General features: G+C 34.2%; 1 long non-coding RNA gene across 1 annotated transcript; it reads right to left on the reverse strand.

Moving 5' to 3' along the window:
- Positions 1-628: 628 nt before the first annotated feature.
- LOC145094233 (uncharacterized) lies at positions 629-2,124 on the reverse strand. Its single transcript, XR_013703231.1, has 3 exons — positions 1,806-2,124; positions 1,193-1,714; positions 629-1,090 (listed from the first exon to the last, which is right to left on the reverse strand). It is a non-coding gene; the product is annotated as an uncharacterized LOC145094233 (long non-coding RNA).
- Between the last annotated feature and the right edge of the window lie 13,036 nt (positions 2,125-15,160).

Below are 15,160 nucleotides of genomic sequence, written 5' to 3' on the forward strand. Positions count from 1 at the left end.
AAATACTCTAATTTACCAAGATTTGTTGATTGGGTTAACGACTTATAGGAGTGGGTCGTTAGGTGATTATATTTGAAAATTTGAGTAGTTTGTGACAACTGGTTATCAAGTTTGGTTAATGATCAGATAGTTGATCACTAAAGTTGATATGGTGATGAGATTAGACAAGTTCTAATGAACTTGATATATTATCCAAATAGGGTTGGACAAGTGATGAATTGGAAAGCAACACTGAGGTGGAAACCAAAATAATAGTTAGTCTTCACTAACTAACCAATTGAGTAACCTTACCTCTATCTAGATTAATGATATCTAGATATATGATAATTATTGTACAAAGTTGAGTATAATATTTGAATTGTTATTTATTGATATTGTATGAGTTGAGTATTTGTGAAAATTGAGAATTTTAGCTGCCTAATTTTGTATGAGTCATTAAATGGAATAATTAAGAATTATCAAGGTTGCAGAAATCGCTCGACGGTAGCTCGGCGATCGACTGGGATCAAGGGATTAATCGGCCAGGCGGGGATTAATCGGGGGATTAATCGGGTACCATTAATTATTAAAAAAATTATTCAAAATTAATAAATCTAATTTTAATCCTAAGAATATAAATAAATAAGCATAAAATTTTAATAACAAGTTTAACATTTTAGGTTTTTCATATTCAACTTTTAACCAAATTTGTTGAATATGTTTAATAGGATGACAAAAACCACACTTTGGTTACAGATTTAGGTTGCAAACAAGCCAATTATACATCAGGAACATCCATAAAATAATCAACTTAATAGTAATTGCTATAAAGACCATTCTTGTTAGATTAAGCGCTTCAATGCCCTCAAATTCTTCTTTTTCTTTCAAAACTTTTTCAATGGACTCAAATTTCTTCTTTGCATCAACATCTTCATGAGTCATGTGTCTCATTACTTCCATGGCTCCTTCCATTACTTTGAACTCTATCTCCAGTCGTTGCTTGCCATCAAGCTTCTTTTAAAGGTCAATGATCTTGTGGTGAAGTTTCTCTTTTTCTCTCTATAAAAATGTATTCTGCCAAATTCAACATTCTCTCATCTGCTCTCTTTTGCTCCAAAATCAAAATTATAAATGTCTTAAACTGAGAAAGGTAAAAGGGTTAAACCACAATAAGCTAATAAAATTTTTTGTTTAAAGGTTTTACAAATCCTACCAACTTAATAGGAGAGGAAGACAGAGCACAATAACCTAACCATGTTACACAGGTGAACATTCAACTAAATAAATCCCAAAATCTTGGCAAACTCATACCCTGAAAAGTTTATAAATCTACAAACTCAACAAAGATTACAATCACCTCAAACATGCCAAAACAATAACTGATTAAGAAAATAGTTTGAGCAACCAACTATATTAACAACATACCTGGCCAAGTCTGAACCTCTGGCTACCAGGGTAATGAAAGAACCGATAAAGAGCTGTAAACCAAGAAGTTTTTGTGACTCTTCACTTTTGTGGTGAAGTTCCTAGCTTCAAGAGCTCTCAGTACCTTTTCATGTTCTTCAAGTTGCAATCAAGAACGAAGTTAGTGATTAAGAAAAAAAGTCGTCATATTGAGATCCTTAATCATCATTTATGTCTGCTTTGGCCAAGAAAAACAATGAACTCATTGAGGATTTTCATCAAACAGCTAGTGTGCGTACTCCCATATTTCGAAATAGGTGTTCCAAGAACTCTGTGAGGATTTTCATCGAACAACTTGTGTGACAAGAACAATAATGAACTCATAAAATCAGTAAATGAAATAAATAAAAGTAGAGACTAACCTTTACAGATAACGTGATTGATGTCGATGGGATTTTTGAGGAACGGGCCATGCTGTCGGAAGAGGATGACGAACCAGAGCTAAAGTTGACATCGTTCTTCGAAGGTAATGATGAACTTGTGTGCTTGTAAGGGTACTGCGATGGCGTTATTCAATGGTGATGACGAACCGGAGCTAAAGTCGACGTCGTGAACCGGTGAACGGAAGAAGAAGACGCCGTCGTTTCACTTCTTTCATTCGTTCATGGGTTGAGTCTAGAGAGAGAAGGTCAATTTTCTTTGACTGCATACGATTGAATGAGAGAAATTGGACACAACCCTAGAAATAATTGTTACATTTTGACAATTTTGCCCTTAAAATGATTTTAAATTACGTTGACTTGTGTTGACCGATTAGGGCGCCTAGACCCGCCTAGACCCGATTATCTCCGTCTTTGACCGACTTTGACCACGTCCGATTTGCTATAAACGTCGACGGTGGAGGACCGCTAAGCGCCTAGGCGCCGATTAATATGCCGCCTAGGCCGATATTTGCAACACTGAGAATTATAGTACTTTATTACTATTTGAGTAAGTAGACAAGAATGATTGAGATACATCGTTAAGTATAATATTCACAACATGTATATTCGAAATATAAATAGAGTATCAAAAGATGCGTTAATAAACGAATATGATTGAGACATATAATTGTATTTTATTATAAGAGTTAAGGAGCAAGTAATACTGAGATTAATAATTGAGTATTGTCATATGAGTTAATGAGTTAGTATGTAACCCTCAGATTTTTCTACCAAGGTACACCCAAATTTATCAAACATCATTTAAAAGTTTTACAAATAATCTTAGTGTACAATGACACTCTGGCATACAAGAAGTTACCACAAGGATCACGTTGACAACAAGCACAAGATCGAGTCGGGCATCACAATAAATCTACCTGCAAAACAGATCATCACAAAAATGTAAGCCTCATAGCTTAGTGAATAACAGCTACCAAAACATAATCAAATGAATCATAAATCATACAAATAATGTAAATCATGTATATTCCACATAATTATCACATATGTAATCATTTCATCAAAGGATTCATTTCTTTAGTAATAATCTATCTATCAAATACCTGTCCAATCAATAATCAGTATCTCACTCCTATTAAATCTCATGCTCAATGACCAATATATCAAATGTGTTATATCTTCCAATCATAATATATCTATATGTTGAATGATTAATGCTTTAACACCTCAGAAGAGCTCGATAAAGAACTTCGACTGTAGAGGTGTTTAGGGTTACAATATTAAACATAAAAATCAACTTCTTATCATGCATACATGCATGCATATTTATAGTAAAACCCTATTAGCTAATCTAGATAATCACGGATGGACAGGCCCGATCCGGATACAAACTTAAGGCCCAAGACGCAACACAAACGGACTCAACATCATTGTTTGGTTAAAATCAAACGATTTCGAAGGCAAATAAGGAGCTTTGAGTTCTTACAATATTACTTCTTCATTCTTTCTTCATGAAAATCAGAAGCAACAATCATATAGTCTTCTCGAAAATCAGTTTTGAGTTCTTATTATCTTACAATAGTTCTTCTTACAATCTTACAAGGAGTTTCTTTTTTTTAATTTTTTCTAGTTTCTTTTTATTTATTTTTTATTTTTTTATTTTTATTATTTTTTTTTGCTTTCTGAAGGGACACTTAAATCACTTTCGAAATTCAGAATGAACAATATTACAAGGAAATCGATTTCTGTTGTTTGAAGGCACAAACAAATCAATTTATGTTGTCTCCTTTATGTTTTGTTTTTTTATTTGTATTTATAATAAGTTCTTTATTTATAAGAAGTGAATCAATTTTTTTCTTTCATTCTTTCTAATTCTTATTTACTCGAGTTCGGAAGCATTGAAACAACAAATGCTAAAACATCAACTATGATTGTAGCTTTAAAGTTTGGATTCAAAGATAGATGAACGACTAAGAATCATCATATTTTGTGAGATCCTTGATTCTTGTTTTATTAAGTCAAGATTAATGACTTCTTGATTCTTACTTGTATAAGTAAAAAATTGTGAACATTCATGTTTAATGATCTTCTTGATTTGAACGACTAATTAAAATTATGATAATTTCTTGCTTTTTGAATAATCAAGATACCTAGATTTCTTTGATTTTTTTCTTAGGCATAGTAATAAACACCAATTTACTTTTGTTGAATTGTTTATTATATTTATTTCTATTTTTCCTATAACATCATTGTAATCAGATAAACTGAAAATATATTGCCATAATTGAGTGTAGTTTTCAAAGTTCAATGGCTTAATATAAAATTTAAGAATAAAAATACAATGTTGTAAAAGTAAATGTACAATGCTATAAACAAATTAAGTGTATTTAAGCAACAATTGTTTTGTTTAAAATTTTAGATTTTCTAGTTTTAAGGTATATTTTTTGTTAAATTACATAGGGTCTCCAAAATCTCACAGCTACACTATTTTCTAGCGTCTCTGTAGTGTTGGATCAAAAAATTCAAATACAGGAATCAACATAGTTGAAATTCAAATAGTGTTTTCAAAAAATTGCTTAATATCTAAAATCGTACATAAATATTATATTACATTTTATGAGTCTTCATTTGTTTGAAGTCCATTGATTGATGATGTCATCATCACACGTAAAAACGATAAATTTATCAACAAATCAAAAGCAAATGACTTAACTAAACAGTTGGACAAATATTAGAAAAAAAAACATAACCGAAATTATTATGGCTAATTCGGAGTTGGCACGAGATATCAAGTGGATGTGATGAATGGCACTTAAGAAAAAAGATAATACTTTATTGATTATATATATATTTTTTGGAAACGACAAATAAATTAACGGAAGCCTTTACCCAATATTTCAGAGTAGATCCTGAGTTCGAGCTCCACAAAGCGGGCAAACCCAGCCCCTAAGAGGATTTTCAGGGAAAATTCCCCCACATATGGGGCACATTTGCAAGAGGCGCACAAATTGTGCTTTACCGGGTTTGAAACCCCGACCTCAAACCCACATGCGGATGTAAACCCAATGCATCAAGCCAGTTGATCTGGCCATCACTTGCCTTTATTGATTATATAGTTAATGGGATTATAAAAAAAATCATAGACAATGGCTAAAAAAACATAAAATAAAAGTAACTGGCAATGTAGGCCAAGCCCTTGTGGCCCGTAATTCTCATTTATGGTCTTATACATCCAACATGGTAAAAACAATTCAACCGGTAATGCATGTGGTACAAAATGATATTTTAAACATGTTTATAGATTATAATATCATGGATTCTTGACATTACACAACATAATATTTTGTTATAAATGCATGTTGTTTCATGTGTTTAACATTATAAAATTTTACAAATCTTGTGGATACATTTATAATTTTTTATGAAAATATATACATGCAAATAAATTGCAATTATAATGTTATTTAGGTAGCTCATATAATGGTATTAGTTACTCGAATCATGGATTGCATTTCAATGTTTTCTCAAATTTTGTTTTCTATTAAAAAAATGTCTCTCATAAGCTGTTCCGCATAATATAATATGAACTTTTGTTTGGTATCGTCTATAATTTTCTAAAAATAATGGTTATGGATATTAGAGATTCATTCTTTTCCTCAAATACAGAATATCAAAACAGTTTTTTAGGATCAAATTGAAAGTCATCAAAAAATTCCATGCATACCCGTCCACTCTAATGCTATATATTTAACTAAATTTAGGCAAACATTAATGTCACAGGGACACATAGATACTCTAATCAATACATTGCAACCATTGATGGTGGTGCCACACCTACACTTCGTTTTTGGCCCACTTTATAGGACATATAGTTTCCGTTATATAGGTAGGTAATAATGTTATATATATATATATATATATATATATATATATATATATATATATATATATATATATATATATATATATATATATATATATATAACATTGTTACCTACATATATATTGGAAATTTTTTACCTAATAAATAAAAATAACTTGTGCCATCATTATTTTAGAGTATCAGTTCAAATATTTATTCTTTATTCCCAGGTTGATACGTGACAGTCTAATAATTTTTTCACAATTAATTCAATTTTTAAAATTCAAATAAATAAAGATATGTACCAGATTTGAAAATTGAAATTTGGAATAAATTATATTTCTATTTGTCATCATATTATAATATATATATATATATATATATATATATATATATATATATATATATATATATATATATATATATATATATATATATGAGAGAGAGAGAGAGAGAGAGAGAGAGATAAGGGTTATATGGAAAAAAACAAAAAAAACCCTAAAAATCATAAAAAATACTTGGAAATCATATTTTTATTTGACATTATATTATGAAAAATCACAACTTTTTTTTTTTAAAATTCTTTGAAAAAAAATAAAAAATGATTTTATTTATTTTTATTTTTTGTATTTTTTTTCAAAAAAAAAAAATCAGCGAAATTATACAAAAAACTGCGATTTTTCATAATATAATGTAAAAAAAAAGATTTGTGATCTCTAAGTATTTTTTTTATGTATTTTTATATACTTTTAGGGTTTTTAGTTTTTCATAGAACCTCTATATATATATATATATATATATATATATATATATATATATATATATATATATATATATAGTAAACTAAAAACCCTAAAACTCATAAAAATACATAAAAAAAAATACTTAGAGATCACAAATCTTTTTTGTTTTTGAATATATATATATATATATATATATATATATATATATATATATATATATATATATATATATATATATATATATATAGGAAGGCAAATCGGGTCAATGTGTTGTGTTTTTGTCTAATACGACACGACACATTGCCGTGTTTTTCAACTAACATGAAAACAAATCAATTAAATAATATCAAACACGACACGACACAATTAAGATAACATAAAATAATAATTAGTTTATTTAATTAATATTTAATCATACGTAACACGAAAACCTTGAAAAAAACGAAAAACAAATGCTAATTCGTATCAATTTCGTGTCGGATTTTGAAGATGACGCAAAACGACATCGTGTTTCTTTCACTTGACACAAACACGAATTTGATTTTTAGTTTCGTCCCAATTTCGATTCGTATCATGTATTTTTGTCGCGTCGTGTAATGAAATGTCACCTCTCTCTCTCTCTCTCTCTCTATATATATATATATATATATATATATATATATATATATATATATATATATATATATATATGCATTAAACTTGTTTAATTTGTTCATAAAAAGTTAATATTACGTTTTCTTATTGAATGTTTGTATCGATCAGATACACTCAAGTATAAACAATAAATAATAAACAAAGAACAGAAGAACAAGATAATCACAAAGATACTTTTCACTAAGAAAGATGGTTCTCACAAAGAGAACAAGGCACAAAGCCGTCACAAAGATATTATTAGGGTTTTACCCGAATACATGAATATATATACTAATCTATTCTAATGAACTATTTCAATGAGGGATTGTATCTAATCTACATATAAACTGATCTATTTAAAGTTCTGATCGCAATCACCAAGATTACGGATCATATATATATATATATATATATATATATATATATATATATATATATATATATATATATATATATATAACTTCCTAATATATAAAGATTACTAATATTCTGAAGTTCACACTAAAGCCGACACACTAGGATTAACATATATATATATATATATATATATATATATATATATATATATATATATATATATATATATATATATATAACTTCCTAATATATAAAGATTACTAATATTATGAAGTTCACACTAAAGCATATACACTAGGATTAACGTTGGCGCTGACGCTAATGTTGGCATTGGCATTGGTGATCAATATGAAGTGTTTGACTCATCAGATCATAAAGTGTGGCCTTAAAATCTCCATATCTGATGATGTCAAAACAACTTCTTCAAAAATTTATCCCCTTGAAAATTAAAACCTCAATTGGATGTGATACATTGTGATTAGTTCTGAAATGGTTCGCTTCCTATTTAGCATCCAGTGGCATCAATAGACTAGACACTGCGATGGCTTGTGATTGTTCGCATCCAGTCAAATCGAAAAGCCTTTTCGCATTCGCATCATTGCCCATTTTTGGTTATCAATAGTAGAAACAGTAAAAGAAGCGGAATAATCAACATATCATGATGCAGCAACTTGATAGAAGATAAAGAGATGATAGAATGATGACATATACTGTAACATCCCTAGATAAGGTATGCATCGATGACCCTTACTTTTATTGAATTGTCAAATCTGGCCCTTATTATGAAAAAGGTAGGAAATAAGTACGTGGGGCGTACGCATGTGTACGCTCAGCGTACTCGTGTGCATAATATGGGCACAGAAGCTACCTAGTACGATGGGCGTACTACAAGGTATGCTGGGCATACTAGGCTCAGAATGAAAACCCTAATTGTATTGTTTGTCCCTATTTAAGGGACGTGATGGCCTCATTCCCAGCCATCATTTCCAGTCCTCAACCCCCCTCAAACCCTAATTCCCATTTTCATAGCTTGAGTGGTCATTTGAAGCTTATTGAGTGATCTTGTGGGATTCTTTTGTGAAGAAGGAGCTTTGAAGGAAGAAGATTTGGTGTCCGAGCTTTTGGATCTGAGTTTCCCTATGGTTGGTGCATCACCCAGAGGTATCAAGCTCAAAGCTTTCTCATTGTTTGATTAGTTCATGTTTTGGTCCATTTTTAGGGTTTTATGTCCCAAGCTTGAAGCTTTTTGAGTTTGTTGAACTCCAGAGCATAATACATGCCCTTTTAAGTGTTTCTAGCTGTTTGGACTTATAAAAATGGGATCTTGGACGTCAAGATCTCCCCATGCATGAGATATGAGGACTTTTGTGAGTAAACGTTGAGAGTTTATGAGTTTTAGACTTGTCCAGCCATGCTAAGGCTTAAGTCATCAACTTTGTGAAGTAATAGACTTTAGTTAGCGCATATATTAGATTCTAGCTGTGGTCTTAACAGATTAAGACCAAGAGAGTGAGAAAAGTGAGTTTGGGACATACACTGAGCGTACTCTCAGCTACGCTCAACGTAGCATTGAGCCACCATGGTGCATGCATGGTCTTTAGTACGCCCAACGTACACGCCGTGTTTTGACTCCCATTGACTTTTAGGGTTTGGTCAAGTTGTGGACTTTGGAGACTATGGATGGGTAAAATGGTCTTTTACCCTTCTGAGGTTCAATAAGGGAATTAGCCTAACATCTTTCGGGGGTTGTTAATATTAATTATTAATTAGAGATAATTACGATATATGTTAGGTGGAGTCTAGACCGGCAGTTCGAGTGCGAGACATCCTTGTTTTACTTACGAGGTGAGTCTTCTCACTATACTTACTTGAGTGGTAATTATTGTGTGACCGGTGGGTCTTATCTGTGTTATTGACCAGAGGGTCTTATGTGCTTATACAGATATATGTGATATTATGCATTTTTTCCTTGTGATTTATGCTGTATATTTTGTGCATTTATTGAGATCGGGCCAGCAGGTCCAAACCGAGCCGTGAGACCAGAGGGTCTTCACTAAGACACATGACTAGAGGGTCCTTATCGAGATATATCCATGAGAGGCTAACTATTTTTGTGTGGTATTTTGGGGAACTCACTAGTTTTTGTACTTATAGTGTTGTGTGAAATGTGTTTTAGGTACATCTTAGGATCGCGGGAAGGCGCCGACATGATTGTACACACTAGCTAGTTGATTTGTGTTTTGAGGATTTTGGGATATTTGATAAATAGTTTTATGTCTTGTGTTTGAAACAATTTATAAATCGAGTATGAGAAATTTTAACATGTGTTTTGTGTGTATTTACGAATGAAAAAGTTATTTGAAAATTTTGAGCGTTACAGGTTGGTATCAAAGCCTTGGTTTGAGGGATTCGGATGTACCCTCGGGTATTTCTGGACTCAAACTGAGGATTTGAGAAAAAGTTTCTACAAAAAATGATTTTCTAAACGATCAAAAGATTTTAAGAGGAAACGAGACGAAGCAGTGTGTACAATCAGCCAGAGCCCGAACGGTGATTTCCCAAAATACCCTTACTTGTTTATATTATAAGATGAGATCTTTTGAGATATTAGAACTGCATGCTAGATGGTAGGCTAGATATTTCAAGAATTTAGAGCTAGAGTTTCCTGATTGATGATGCCTTAGCCTAGGAGAATGTTATTGATTAATATTATCTGCTATTTTCTCTGTGTGGCGAGTAATCTAGGAGGGATACCTAGATGTTCATTTTAAGAGGTCTACTGAGAGAGTAGCTAGATATCTGTGAGGGGTAGAGTACTTGTGAATTAGGATCCTGGGAGGAGGACTTGGGACAACTACAGATTGGTGTGGAAATTAGTATTGGGCCCGTACTATTGAAAGCACCAGATCTAAATGCGACCCAAGTAAGAACCTTAGGATACTAAGGATCATGTAGGGGTGGGTAATGGTGTGAGAATTTTATCCAGTCCCGGATGATTTATGTGTTGTGTTTCAGAGAGACTATGATGATTACCCGCAACAACCCCGGGGGAGGGGGGAGGTCCCATTGACGAGGAGATCCGCATGATCATTGCTAAGGAGGTGGTCCCAACTATTAGGGAGGACATTCCAGAGATGTTTGGGTCTATTAAGACCATGTTGATTGAGACTTTTGATGAGTGTTATGCTGCTGTCATGGAGGCTGCCGCGGTCGTAGCTGTCGCAGGCCTTGCAGCTGCGAGGCCATATGGGGGGGGGGAGGGGGTTGATTCGGTGTTATTCCGAGAGTTCAGCAACACAAAGCCACCAGAGTTTGACGGGACCTAAGACCTGATTGCTGCTATGAGATGGATTTCTGAAATCGAGGGATGTTTTTATGCTTGTTCATACCCGGAGCACCTGAGGGTTCGTTTTATGCTGAACCAAATTCACTTGGGAGCGAAGGACTGGTGGAAGTTTGTTACAATTGATTATTCTCCTACAGACCATGCACCAGTGACTTGGGAGAGGTTCACCCAATTATTCCGAGATGAGTACGTTCCCCAGATGGAGAGGGAATGATTAGACCACGAGTTTCTGTCTCTTAAGTAGAAGACAGAAACAATGACAGAGATTATGAATATGTTTCATGAGAGAGCATTGTTATGCCCTAAGCACGTGTCTCCAGTGGAGGCACGTGTGAGCCGGTACTTGAGCATTTTGAGGCGAGATATTCGGGAGTTCGTGGCGAACTCCTCATATCGGACATTGGCAAAGCTGCAGATCAATGCCAGGAGGAGGGAGATTGAGATAGAGATTTAGACCAAAGAGGAGGGAGAGTCTCAAGAGAGAGACATGAGACCAATGCAGTCATAGCCGGCGATGAAGCGGGCTAAGCCCGTTGATACGAGAGCTGGAGGCCAGAAGGTCCGCACTTGTGGCAATTACGACAAGAGTTATGAGGGATCTTACCGATTAGGGATTTACTACAAATGAGGCAAGGAGGCGCATATAGCGAAGGACTTCCCCAAGGGATTTTCAGTTTGCTTTCTCTGCAACTAGATTGGCCCCTGAAAGGCCGAGTGTCCTCAGCTCACTCAGGGACCAGCCCAGGCTTCTGCTCCTGCTACTTTGTGAATTACTGATGGCCAGTCGGTGAAGGCCGAGGCCCCGAGAGCTCGAGGGAGAGCCTTCCAGCTGACTGTGGAGGAGGTCCGCGTAGCACCTGATGTTGTTACTAGTACGTATCTCCTTATTCATGTTATTTTGAGATTTGTTTATGCTTACACTGTGTTCCATATAGGTACTTTTCTTGTGAATTTGGTGCCTGCCTTTGTGTTATTTGACTCGGGTGTTAGTCGATCCTTCATGTCTTTATCCTTTAGTCGTCACATTAGTGTTAGACGCGAGGCTTTGAGTTGACCGTTGAGGGTTTCTATAGCAGAAGAGCATGCAATTTTTGCCACTGATGTATTCCGGGGATGTGTTTTGGAGATTTTTGGTATTGTGTTTCGGATAGTGTGACAACCCAAAATTTCCATTCTGTACAAACAATATCACTTCAATAGAAGTTATATCAGTCACAGAAAAATTTTCAGACTTTTTCGTATAAGTTTGAGTAATTCAGGGTTTACACTTTAGGAAATATCAAGAGAGTGGATGCACTAGGGTTTTGTGCAACACTGTTATTCCAACACTCTGTTATATTAGAGATCATTTCGGGAATAAAATATTTTCTGCCAAAAATCTCAGGACTATAAATAGAATTCTGAACCAATTTCATTCATTATTCACATTTTCAACTAGAGAAAAGCCATTTTCTCTCTCACGGATCTTCGGGGTTTCATCCCAAATCGTGAGTACCTCTCTCTCGTAGTGTTATATAGCTCTTAATGTGTTTATAACATAGATTAGATAGCTAAACAACTAGATTTAGGAGTTTACTCCCCAAGGTGTTCTTGGGCGGTAAACTCCCAGAATGATGCCTAGCCTTTCCCCCGTGATATGTTACTACCTTAGGCTTGAATATAGGTGCAATTAGGACAAGAAAACAACAAAGAAACACCAAAGTTTGGGTGTTCACGGCCCAAGAAGATCTTGGACCGTGAACTCCAAAAACTTGGACCAAAGTGTGCTTTTAATGCACCTAAAGCCTTGGACATTTACATAGAATTACTTCCACTTAAATCAAGGACTTTAACACGTCAAAACCCATCTCAAAGAGAGATTACAGCCTTAAGAGGGTGCTTGGTCCGTGAACATCAAATTAAGGGACCAAAGTGTGCCTAAGGCCTTCATTTGCTTTAGGTAAAAGTCTAGAACCTATCCTACATGTGCATGAGACTTGAAAGCATCAAAAACACCCTTCCATAAGAGTTTATGGCAGTAAACTCAAATGGAATTGTCCTTGGGGCCGTAAACTCCTCAAAGGAGTGTATCTATGCCCTAAACCCTTCCAAGAATTAAACCACCAAGTTGGAATACTTCTAGGGATCATTTAGAACTTCAAAACATAAAATGACACCAAGCTTAGGAGTTCACGGCCGTAAACACAAGGGTTTACGACCGTAAACTCCTTGTGTGGGGTTATATGGAGAGTAAACTCAAGTATGAGGTCCCTTGGAACCCTAAACTCACTAGCCTTGTCCCACAACAACTTAGATGCAATCCTTAGGGCTTATAACACTTATATAAGGTGTTTATTGTGTTCTAGGATGTCTTAACATTATCAATTAGTAATTTAAGACTAATTGAGTGCATATATGTGTGATTATATGTTCATTAGGATCGTAGTGTGTGTACAAGTCCTCACTTGACACCTAACAATCCTACACCGTTCAGTCCATCCAAGCCACCATCTACAGGTGAGTTCATACCCCTAAATCAATGTTTTAAATGATTTTAAATGCTTTAATGGGGGGGGGGGGAATACAAGTAGAAAACAACATGTTATTAAATCATCCATATGTATTTTATAACTGTGTTTTCATTCAGCAAATTTCACATACTACAAAATGTGATGCACGAAATGGTTTTCTATCTTAAAAATACTTTGTTATCAAATGTATTACTTTTGAAATGTATATTAAAATGACATCAAGTCACTCTTTATTATTGTTTCAAAACTCTTAGATGTCTTACAAAACCATTTTTACCTTCTTGAACAAAACTATACTTATACACTTATGTTCTTATATATGTATTGATGTTATAGTTTTCATCCTTCATTCACTACTTGAACAACCAATTACCTTTCAGTTAATTATCATAGGGATAGTTAGAAGAGACAAAATATTATTCCTATTACAAGGAATCGCACAAGAGTCAGTTCATTCATGAGTCTATGCCAGTACATTACCTGATACATGAGTACATTTACGTATGCTTACATGATACGTGAATACGCTTACATGAATACATTACATGAGTACCTTTACGTAGATACATTTACCTGTGAATACTTACATGAATACTTGTATCTCGATTTGCGAGGATGATTTATTAGTACCTTCTGTGTAAATTGACCTGCCTATCCCTAGTACCTCGGGATATCTAGACGGGACTAACCATTCCGAATCCCAGCTGATTAGCACCAGTGGTTGATGAACATCTACGGATGCCTACAGTTATTACTTATACTAGGAGTACCTTCATGGGACTTACCTTTCCTCCGTCCTGCTGCTGCTACAGAGGACAAGTGGACATTCTTCGGATGTTCATTAGGTTATACATTTCGCTTTACGCGATGGCATGTTAGCCCTAGTACCTCGGGATAACACTTACATTAGTACGTTTTCCTATTTACTTTATTTTGTGATAGGATATACATTTCGCTTACCGCGATGTCGTGTTAGCCCTAGTACCTCGGGATAACACTTACATTAGTACTTTTCCTATTTACTTATTTTGTGATACATTCACATAAACGAGGAGTTAGACTAAGTACTTTAGTACTAGGAGTACCTTCACGGCACTAACCTTTCCTCCGCCCTGCTACTACTACAGAGGACAAGTGGACATTCTTCGGATGTTCATTAAGTTATAAATTTCGCTTTACGCGATGGCGTGTTAGCCCTAGTACCTCGGGATAACACTTACATTAGTATGTTTTCCTATTTACTTTATTTTGTGATAGGATATACATTTCGCTTACCGCGATGTCGTGTTAGCCCTAGTACCTCGGGATAACACTTACATTAGTACTTTTCCTATTTACTTATTTTGTGATACATTCACATAAACGAGGAGTTAGACTAAGTACTTTAGTACTAGTCAATAGAAGGGAAAAACTATCATTTTACTTATAAAACATTCGGGTCTTGGTAGAAGACTACATCTCACACTAATAGGAAATAAAGGATTCCCTAGGTTTTTCATATTTATATCAACTTTTTCATTTAGAAGATTTACATGGCATTCATAACAGCTTTTCAAAAACAAGACAAGGACACTTAAATACTTATGAATTCACCAGCTTTAAGCTGATACTCTCTTTCAAAATAACTTGTATTCTTAGGTCACCAGTAGACAGGTACGATGGCCAGGTTTTTGAGAAGACGGAGCACAGACAAGTCTCGTCTTTTATTTTGATTGTATATTTTTGGTGTCTTATTACAATGAAAGAACACACATGTATTAAAACTTTACTTATAATGCAATGGATGATGTTGTTGCTTATTTACTACTTTACACTGTTGTGATACTGTACATGACGTCCTCCACCCCGGAACGTTTCCGCCGTTCTTGGTTTTGGGGTGTGAC

The sequence above is a fragment of the Lactuca serriola genome, chromosome 3 (assembly GCF_051521515.1).
Source record: "Lactuca serriola cultivar US96UC23 chromosome 3, Lser_US96UC23_V15, whole genome shotgun sequence".
Classification (NCBI taxonomy): Eukaryota; Viridiplantae; Streptophyta; class Magnoliopsida; order Asterales; family Asteraceae; genus Lactuca; species Lactuca serriola.